We start from the raw sequence: 9,838 nt of genomic DNA on the forward strand, positions 1-9,838 counted from the left end.
TAGGGCCACAGCTATCAACATAGAGCCGCTTCACAGAAGTTTAACTTTTCATGTGTTAGAGTGTGTTGCAGAGTACATAGAACTAGAATGGATTTTGCTGTATGGTGCAGTATATGAATGTAAATTTATATTAGTGTTACACGTGACACAGCCATAGATATGTAGGACTTGGGGATGCTGGTGGATGAAAACCTGGACATGAGCCGGCAACGTGCGCTCGCAGCCCAGAAAGCCAACGGCATCCTGGGCTGCGTCCAGAGCAGCGTGGGCAGCAGGTCGAGGGAGGGGGTTCTGCCCCTCTACTCCGCTCTGGTGAGACCCCCCCTGCAGGGCTGCGTCCAGCTCTGGGGGCCCCAGTGTTACAAAGACATGGAGCTGCTCGAGTGGGTCCAGAGGTGGCCACGAAGATGCTCGGGGGCTGGAGCAGCTCCCCTGTGAGGACAGGCTGAGAGAGCTGGGGGTGTTCAGCCTGGGGAAGAGAAGGCTCCGGGGAGACCTTAGAGCGGCTTCCAGTGCTGAAAGGGGCTGCAGGAGAGCTGGGGAGGGACTCTGATCAGGGAGGGTAGTGATGGGATGAGGGGTAATGGCTTTAAACTGAAAGAGGGGAGATTTAGATTAGATGCGAGGAAGAAATTCTTCCCTGCGAGGGTGGTGAGCCACTGGCACAGGCTGCCCAGAGAGACTGTGGCTGCCCCCTCCCTGGGCAGTGCTCAAGGCCAGGCTGGATGGGGCTGGGAGCCGCCTGGTCTAGTGGAAGGTGTCCCTGCCCATGGCAAGGGGTTGGACTACATGATCTTTAAGGTCCCTTCCAACCCAAACCATTCTATGATGATGTATTAGTTTATTACATTCATTTGTAAATAAATAAATATATCCATAGAAATCTACAGGAGAATTTTTACTCCTGTAACTAACAAAAGTTCACACTTTTGATATACATGTTATTGGATAGCTATTTCTGTCTCGGGTATGTGTTGAAAAGTTCTGATTTTTTGCACATGGAAACCTGAAATTGTAAATGCAAACTTTCCCTTTAGATTTTGCTAAATCTCCAGGAATTCTGGGGACAGATTGGGAGCTACCAACAAATGGGCTCTGAGCTTTCTTTAAGAATAGAAAGGTACTAATTAATAACAATTTATGTGCAGTGCTGATTGCAATACAACGTAGGTGTAGAACTGGCAATTTAATAGTAAAACTTGATTCTAAGAGCCTGGTTATCCGTGTGTCTTTATTTTGTTTAGCCATTTACCATGAGGCAAAGTGATTTTAAAATGGGTATAAAATGCTGCTGGACAGGAGCAGGAGAGCTTCACATCGCTTTGTGTTCCTTCGCAGCGGTGTAGGTGATGGAGGCTGAGTGCAGAGTAACCTCAGTCATCCCTGTGCGAGTTCTGCACCCCAAGCATTTCCTTTGGCTTCAGTTGCTCTGAGGGATGCTGGGCTGAATGCACGTACAAACCCTTTGTGCAGCTTTTCTTGCCATTTAGCTCTTGGGTCTTCCTTCAGCATTTGCATTTTACAGATCATTTATTCTGCTCTGTTGGAGGTACGCTCTGCTTTCACAGTAGCACAACGTTTTTACAGGGGAAGTGGAAGTGTAAAATACTCCTTCGCAGGAGCAAGTGTAGAGCAGACACATTGTCTGGTCTCCAAGCCTGCTCCAAGATGTGCTAGTGCAAACACTGTTCTTCATGAGTAACGTTGGGTTTGAACAGTCTCTGCAAGTGTCTGAGAGCCCCTGGAGCAGGATTTAGTGGCAGGAAGAGGGCCTGAGAGAGGAAAAGGGTGTCTGTCTGCCAGAGTCCTGATAACTACCCTCAGACCTCTTCTCCGCTGTAGGGCTGGAACCCAGGAGTTCTGGTGAGCTGCAGCATCGTTACCATAACTTGGGTCAGCATTCATCTCCCACCTGCTCTTATAACACCACCAATTCAGCTAGCACTGTGCTCTGACAAGGGATACTTTCCTAGATGGACCTTCTGTCTCCTCCAAGAGCCTGGGGAGCTGAGCCTTCCCGGGACAGGGCTGCAGCCTGACACTCCTGGGACAGGAACGCTTTTTGGTAGCAACTTCTTTGGGACATTATAGCTTGGGAGCTGGAGCGAGCTTACCTTCTGTCAGAAAAGTCACATACCACACCAAACTGTCGCCATCACAGGTTACAAAAGAGCTCTTTGGGCAAAGAATTCATGAAACATCGTTGTGAAGGATTTGGACATACCCTGCCAAGGTGAGAGAGAGGAGCAGTGTAATTTAATTTGTGTCGGTGTCTTTTTAGTTCTGTAAAGATAAAGCTTAGTGTAAAAGGTAGACAATTCCGTATTTTAAATGTTATATGAATGGAAATAAGCAGTGCATTCTTGAACTGCATCTTTGCCTTACAAAAATAATGAAGAAAAATAACTGTGAACAACTGGTATTATGAGTGGCTGCTATCCAAGCATTTATCTCAGCTTGTCCTGTCTGTGTGATGCACTTGAAAACCACGTACTGACCCCACCAATCTTCTAAGCTAATGTTCTTTACATACTGTCCGAAAGCACAGCTTATTAAGGAGAGTTACTTTATGAACAGACACAACATCTCAACAAAGAGCTGTCATTAAGGAGAGAATGTTCTGTGGTGGAGGTTTTGGGTAGACTTGAAAGGGAATTGGATGTAATTTCCTTGTGTGAGTTCATGATTCTGCCCTTGCTTCAGTGATTCCGTAACAGTCTGGTTGTACCTTCTTCCCCCGGAGGTGGTCAAAGAGGTATCTGTGAGGTCTCAGCTGACAGGAAAGCTGCTTCTGACTTTTTGAAACCCTTTAACAGTTGTGCAATGTCTAAGTGAGCAGTTTGCATATTTGTGGAGTGGTAAAATTGGATGACAAGTTTGTCTCAACATTTAGTAACAAGAATATTGGTATTTTTAACTCAAGTGCTATCTGCTTAATTAAAAGAAGGAAGTAGGAAAGGCTGAAATTCACCCCTACGCTGAGGGTCTGCACAAATCCTGCCTGTGTGAGATTAAACTTGAGTATTAAAAGTAAAATGATAGTTATATGCTGGGGCACTAGACTGAGCTCAGAAAAAATCAGGGTTTGAATCACTTCTCTGCCTCTGCCTTGTCCTAAAGTTCACTTTGAACCAGGTTTGCAAAGGTACTAACGCTCCTAACAGGAATTTTCAGGAGTGTATAAACAACATAGGTGGGTGTTTCCCTTGCACTTCAATAGATGTTGAGCCACAACAGTAAGGACACCCATGTAACTACGACAGACAGAGATAAGCAGTTGAGGGATACAGTCTTGTTCTTCCATGGATCTGGGTTTGTTCCCTTCAGCTTTCCCCCCATCTCACCCTGGGACAGCTCAGCAGCTCTGCCTCTGAGCACAGTGTCCACATCCTGTTCCTCCGGGGAGCGTGTTCAGAGAAAGACGGTGGTGTTTCACAGGAGCTGCCACCAGGCCAGCCGTGGGTCTGTTGGTTCAGCTCAAACAGTAACCAACCCTCCGCTTTCCCCAAGCTTCGACCCAAGCCAACCAGCAAGTTATTTTTCTCTGACATAGAAACAAAACCACACGGGTTTTGCATCCAGCCGTATGCTCCTCTTTGCTTCCTCCGTCTGTTCGCAGCTGCATTCCAGTCTCCCCACAACCTGCCTTTCCATGCCAGCGCCAGGCCCTTCCCCTCCATTTCCAGCGCTGATCCAAAAGTCATTGAAGTCAACAGAAGACCTTCTATTGCCTTCCAGGGCCCTTGGATCAGATCTACAGTTCCTTTTAAAAACCTACTCTTTACATAAATCTTTTTCTTGTGCTTGCCTCTGTTGTCTCACACATTCCCAAAGCGAATTATCCTTCTTTTCCTCAGCTACCAGTCTTCAATGTTTTGTTGCCCTTATTTTTTTAGTTGAAGGATATAATCAGATGGCTGCTTTGGACCTATTCAGAGTGTTTGGAAAAGTTACCTCCCTTCTACCTATTAGTTCCCTGCTCCTCGGCTTAGTGTGCAGCACTTGGCTACGTTTGTATCACCAGGATTTAATATAAAGTAAAATGCTTCCACCTAAACTGTGATGGAAACTAGCTTAGTGAGCAGCAGCTGAGTTATTTTTGGTGTGGCTCTAATCAGGTCGCAGACTGTCATCTGATTCTGACTAATGAAACCTCATTGCAAACTTTTTACATCTCTGTCGCCCTTTTTGCCTTGGAGAAGATCGTAGACATATATGGTATGTTAGAAGTATGTTTCTTCCTTCTTTCCTTCCCTTTTCTTCAAAATGTAGGACAAAAAAAATGGTTACTTCGTCTTCTTTCTATATCCCTCTCATAACTTCTTAGCACGATTAAGGTGATATTTTTGAAGGTTAATGCTTCTCAGAGAACGCGTGCAACCCCATTTCGGGCTATGCCACGTGTTGTGCGATTGTGTGCACACGTACAAGCTGTTTAATGTTCTCCATCTGTACAGCGTGAGTGACAATGCACATCATTGTGAATTAAGCACTGTGGTCTTTGGGTTTGTTTTTTTTTTGAGATGTTGCTTATTGTATTGTTTTTACTGGTGGTACGTGAGGTCTGGCTCAATTTTTCCAAGGGACAGGGGAATCCCGCGTGCTGCAACGTGGTATCTAGCACAGTTCTGTGCTGTCTGGCATCCACCTGGGGCTCTGCTTGCTATGCACGAGGGCAGAGAGTGGCTCAATTCTTAGAGCTGGGGTTTAGGAGGGAGGAAGCATCACCCAAGGCCGTGGGTAGACCTACTAGGTTGTGTAAGAGCTGTGCAAGGCAATGTGTGGGCATGACAAAGAATGGATCCACACCTTAGACCTCCATGAACTGAACCTCATCTCTGCCCATCCTCTCCCTCCTTCACCCCCACGTTGACCATGGAAGGTCTTGCACCTGCCTGCTCTGCCTGCTGTCCCGCCAGCTCTGCCACAATCAGGCCTTTCAGCTCAACTCCTTTCCCTCACAGGGAATTTGGAGAGAGCTGGCAAGACATGCAGCTTTTTTCTGGCAAACAAGAAAGGGGAAGCAGAACTATTTTACCTGGATGACCTGTCATAGTGTCTGCAGTCTGATGGACTCCAATTGCTTCCCACACACATAGAGTACATAGAGAACATTTTATTGAGTCCTCTTACCTCTGCACTTGAGGCAAGAACATGAACAAAGAAGCAACTGTCCAACCTGAGCTACCTCTGCAGCAGGAGGTTTTTCCTGGCGTAGGAAACTTGATGTAGTTACCGACAAAGAGCTCCCAGTGTGGACAGGGCTGTCCACCAGCCAAGCTGTGCTTTGCATCAGCAGCGTAAAGGTGTCTTCTGCTTGAGTAAAACAAGCCCCACAGTACGATTGTGTCTACATCAGGATGCCACGTCTAGCACAGCGGTATTTTCTTCACTCCAGTCGACATCCTTATGTGATACAGGCTACATACTACAAATAGCCTCGGCTTTTACAGCAACTGCAGCTCCTCTGGCTCTAGCCTAAGGGTTCTTGGCCCGGTCTGCTGCCTCAGAAGCTGCGTGGGTTTTGCTGTTCGTTTTCAGTAGTTACCTTTTGCTTTTTAAGGCCTTGATCCTGTTAAAGAAGAACTCTCTCAAAACACCTTTAGACTGCTCTGACCTCCAACATGCAGATACTCCATTCTCCTGATGGCTATGAGAAACGTCTTCAAAAGATACAAAGCAGTTGACATTCAAACACATTAATGACTTCTCTGGAATTGTCCTGGTCTCCATGATCCCAGCAACATAACAGTGAGCAGTTCGACATGTACCCACTTCACGTGAATGCAGGGTGGCTGAAGCCATTTCCCAACCTGCTTAATCACCACAAAAACAAGAGATGCGTGGAAATAGGTGCATGGCAGGTGCTCTGCAGTAAACCCCACGGTCATGTTTTATTGCACAGTGAGAGACACCTTGACCTGCAGTGAACAAGCACATTCTTTCACGCTGGGATGAAAGCCTGTGTGCAGAGGTAGTTGAGGAGGGGGTGAGCTGCCCGTTTATTCCATACCTGACCTTGCAATAGCCTAGTCATAGGGGCGTGCTCTGAAGACCACTGAGTAGGGAGGCTACTGAGAAGGAGCTGCCACCGGCTAAGTTGCGTGCCACCTTCTGCTGACTTCCTCATGAAAATGCTTGCTGTGATGAATGTATCCCAAAGTGACGTTTGCCTTTTGTTCCCTCTGTTAACCGCTTCCTCCTTTTGCTTCCAGCTACATGGGAGCCTTAACCCAGGAGAACGACAACAGTGGCTTTGTGCTATTCTCTCAGTTACCTCTGGAGCCTTTGGAAAGGCTGTCTGCTCAGAGATGATCTCTGCCCACGAGGGTGAGGAGACAATTCTCCCCACTCCCTCCCGAATGCAGCATTCTCTAATCATCTGTGGCTTTACTGGTCTTTGTCTCTGAAGCAACAGACATGGCTGCGAGTGGCCCCAGATATTCTTTGACGGTCTCCTTTCAAGGACAAAGGGCCACCGAGCAGGTGCAACTGCAGTTAAGACCATCTTACACCTCCTTCTTATTAATAAGAATCAGACCTCAACAGTCTCATAAATACGTAGCTTTTATATAATGCTTTCCATGAGTAGGTCTTAACACACTTTCACAATAAGGTTAGTATTTCCCCATCTTAAGGTGGGGACACCTGGGATGTACAAATTGGGTGGTTTGCTGCAAGTGTCCCTCCAATCTGGTGGCAACCTTCTGGACCAGTTGCGTGTCTTTGAGTTTGTATGGAACTGACAACAGGCGAGCCGCGGTCGGTGTGGTAGGATAGATCTACAGATTGAACTACACTGTTTCCTTAAAGATGGATATCTGTTCTGCATTTGCACTTACTGAAATAATCTTCTTTTACTTATCTAAACTGCCCTGCATACGTCAGCTGCTCTCACGCAGTACCTGAGCCTTTTCTTATGTATGAGCATATTAATGATGTGTTTGAAATGCTGCTGTACTAACTTGGGGATTTTGGGTCCTTTTGCATTTCTAGTGAGATGGGAGAAAGGTTTTCCTTCCAGTCCTGGTATTGAATGGTCAAATGTGCCTTTCAATGATATTTATGCTGGGATGACTCCACTGTAGCTGTAGCAAACCAGGGGGACCAGGCAGCTGGGGACTGAAAACCATTGCTCCTCAGTGCGTGTGCAGTACAAGCAGTGAGGACAGTGCCAGCAGCCCTCTGTGATATAGGCAGGTGCGTGTGTCTTCTGAGAAGGGAGATCCATTTCTAACAACAGCAAGATAGAAATTATAAGTGGCTCTGTTTACGGGGGCCTCATCCTGGTAGACAGGAGGCACAGAGTGCCTGCCAGCTCACATGGTTTTGTGACGAGTCTCAGTACATTTATTGGTTTCCCTAAAGTCTTGATCCCTGGAGTCATGTGAATAGTTCGCAGTCTTGCCTTTCAGTTATTATTATTATTACTTTAATTAAAAAGAAAGCATTTTTCTAGGTCTCAGGGATCTAGAGAAATGCTTGAAAACATGAAGCTGAGCAGTGTAGAACGGAGAAAGCAAATAAAAAGAGCTCCAAATGTATTTTATTTTTTTTAATCTCCTGGTCTCTTTGTTATTTTTTTAGGCCTGGCTGATGATTTTGAATGCTTGGAGTTGGCAGTCCTGAGCCCTGATCTGAGCCATTCCCTTTTCTGAAGAGACTACAAGCTGTCAAAAGACAAAAGGTGAATTGAAGCACGTATTTAATTCTGCTTTACAGATGTAGTACTTTGGAGAGTTTGGGACTAATGACTCAAGGTCTCATAGGAAGTCTGTAGTGGCATAAAGAACCGATTTCAGATCTTCTAAGTCTTGGTCTTCTCTGCAGCAAAGTAGCCTAGAGCCTCCACTAATGATGCTGTGTTGCTTCGAAGGAGCTCAGAGTAAGCTATTTTTAAAGTAAAAAAAAAAAAAGTTGGTCCTTGACTGGGTCTAAATGAGCAGAGCTTCAGTGATTTGGGCATGGAAGGGTCAGTTCTAAAAGGAGAGTTCCCAAACCCTAAATACAATTCTGTGAAAAGTGATCCTCACCTAGCAGCTCCCCTCGTCTTGTGATGAAGATCTCATTTGGTGTGGATCGTGTTCATCCTGCCGCCCTCCACGTGCCCTGTGAGAAGGACCAGCACTGAGCACAGGAGAGCAGGAACAAAGGCAAGGCCCAGCGTGGCTGTTTACTCACTCCACGCACTGTTGTCTTCGATCAGATAAGCCTGTGGCCATATGGTGGAGTATTTCCAGATCCAAATCAGCCAGAAAAAAAGTAAGACTACGAGGCAAACACCAGACCTCTCGAGTTTCATCTGTCCCAGGTATGTGCCTGCCCCATCAAGTCACATGAGAGGGAACTGGCGCTGATTCCCATGCAGAGAGGGCCTTCTGGTTTCATCCTGCTCTAAGGTGTGCCTCGTGCTGCAGGTATATTTTCCTGCATCAGGATTTTACCCACCAAGTAGGGCAAACTGGTGAGGGGGCACAAAGGAATCGGGTCTTGGGAAGAAAAAGTGCACCTGCCATATAGTGGGTGGGTTATTGCTCCAAAGCTGCCAAGACACGAGACGCAGGAGGGCTACGAGAGACAAGAGCCAGCCCTGTGTGTGACACTTTGGTGGCTGGGGCCTGGCAGGTGGCAAACTCTTGTGTTCGCTCTCCCTCTCCAAACAGAGGCAACAGGTTAGTCCGTTGTCCTGACCTGTCCATGCTCAGTGGGTAAACATTAGCTAATTCAAAATTTACTGACTTGCATTTCTTTTTCTTTCTAAGCTGGAACACAGCCAGACCTTAATTGATGTCATTCAGCCCAAACTTATTTACCACCTTTTCCTGGTTTCCGTGTGACTTTTGGCCTGTTTGAATATTTTAATTGCAGGCAAAGTAAAGACTGCTTTAAAATTACATTTGTACGGGAGAAGTTTTTAACCATCCTGTTTGAGGAGTACGTTTGCTGAGTGCCAACCCAAACGTACACAGGTACATTAAATAGAAAAGGTCCTTTCAAATTATTACCTGCAAAAGGTAAAATTCTGAAAATTAAATCAAGTAAAACAAACTTCCAGGTGCATTTAATTGAAAGTTAGTCAGTTTTACAGAATACCGGACATTTATTAGCTGACTATTTTTGAGCTGCTAATCCACACTTTCCTGTTATTGTTGCTGTTTTAATCCTGAGAAAACAATGAAAACTGTTTTTGAGTAACAGACTTAGTATAATATTTCATAGAGAAGTTGGCAAACAGCAGTAATGGGCACTCCAGCTTCGCACCGCTCACCAGCACTGTATGCAGTATTTCGTATGCACGATGGCAGTAGCTCCAAGGCTCATGCTCGTAGCCAGCTGCCATAGAGCAGCTCTTGTTGTCGTGGTCTTCCCTTGTATTATTACACTTGGCTTTGGTTGACTCTATAAGCTACCACTCTTCCTCACCTCATTTATTTGAGGCTCTGACAGCACTGATAGTATCAGTAAAGATTCCCCAAATCCCTGCACTGTATTAATGTGCTGTGAGCAATTACTTAGGTTAGCAAATAGTGGCAGATACACTTAGGTATTTGCTAATACCGTTCAAATACAGGCATAAAAGCACTAATATAAATGAGAGAGAAGACCTCAGCAATTCCTTTTCCACTGGCCCAACTCCAGTCAAACGGGGTGATGGCTTTAAATTTGCACCGCTTTGAAGAAGTGGCAGGAGAATGCCTCATGCGTTTTGCACAAGAGTGATACCTGTTCCCTGCGTGCCCCCAGCTGCAGGCGCCACTGTCCCTAAACTGAGCTGTTTGATGGTTTCATGCCGCCAGGGATGAACACCCAGCACTTGCCTTTCGCATGCAGCCCATGC

This window comes from Leptosomus discolor, chromosome 23, assembly GCF_034619465.1.
Source record: "Leptosomus discolor isolate bLepDis1 chromosome 23, bLepDis1.hap2, whole genome shotgun sequence".
Lineage (NCBI taxonomy): Eukaryota > Metazoa > Chordata > Aves > Leptosomiformes > Leptosomidae > Leptosomus > Leptosomus discolor.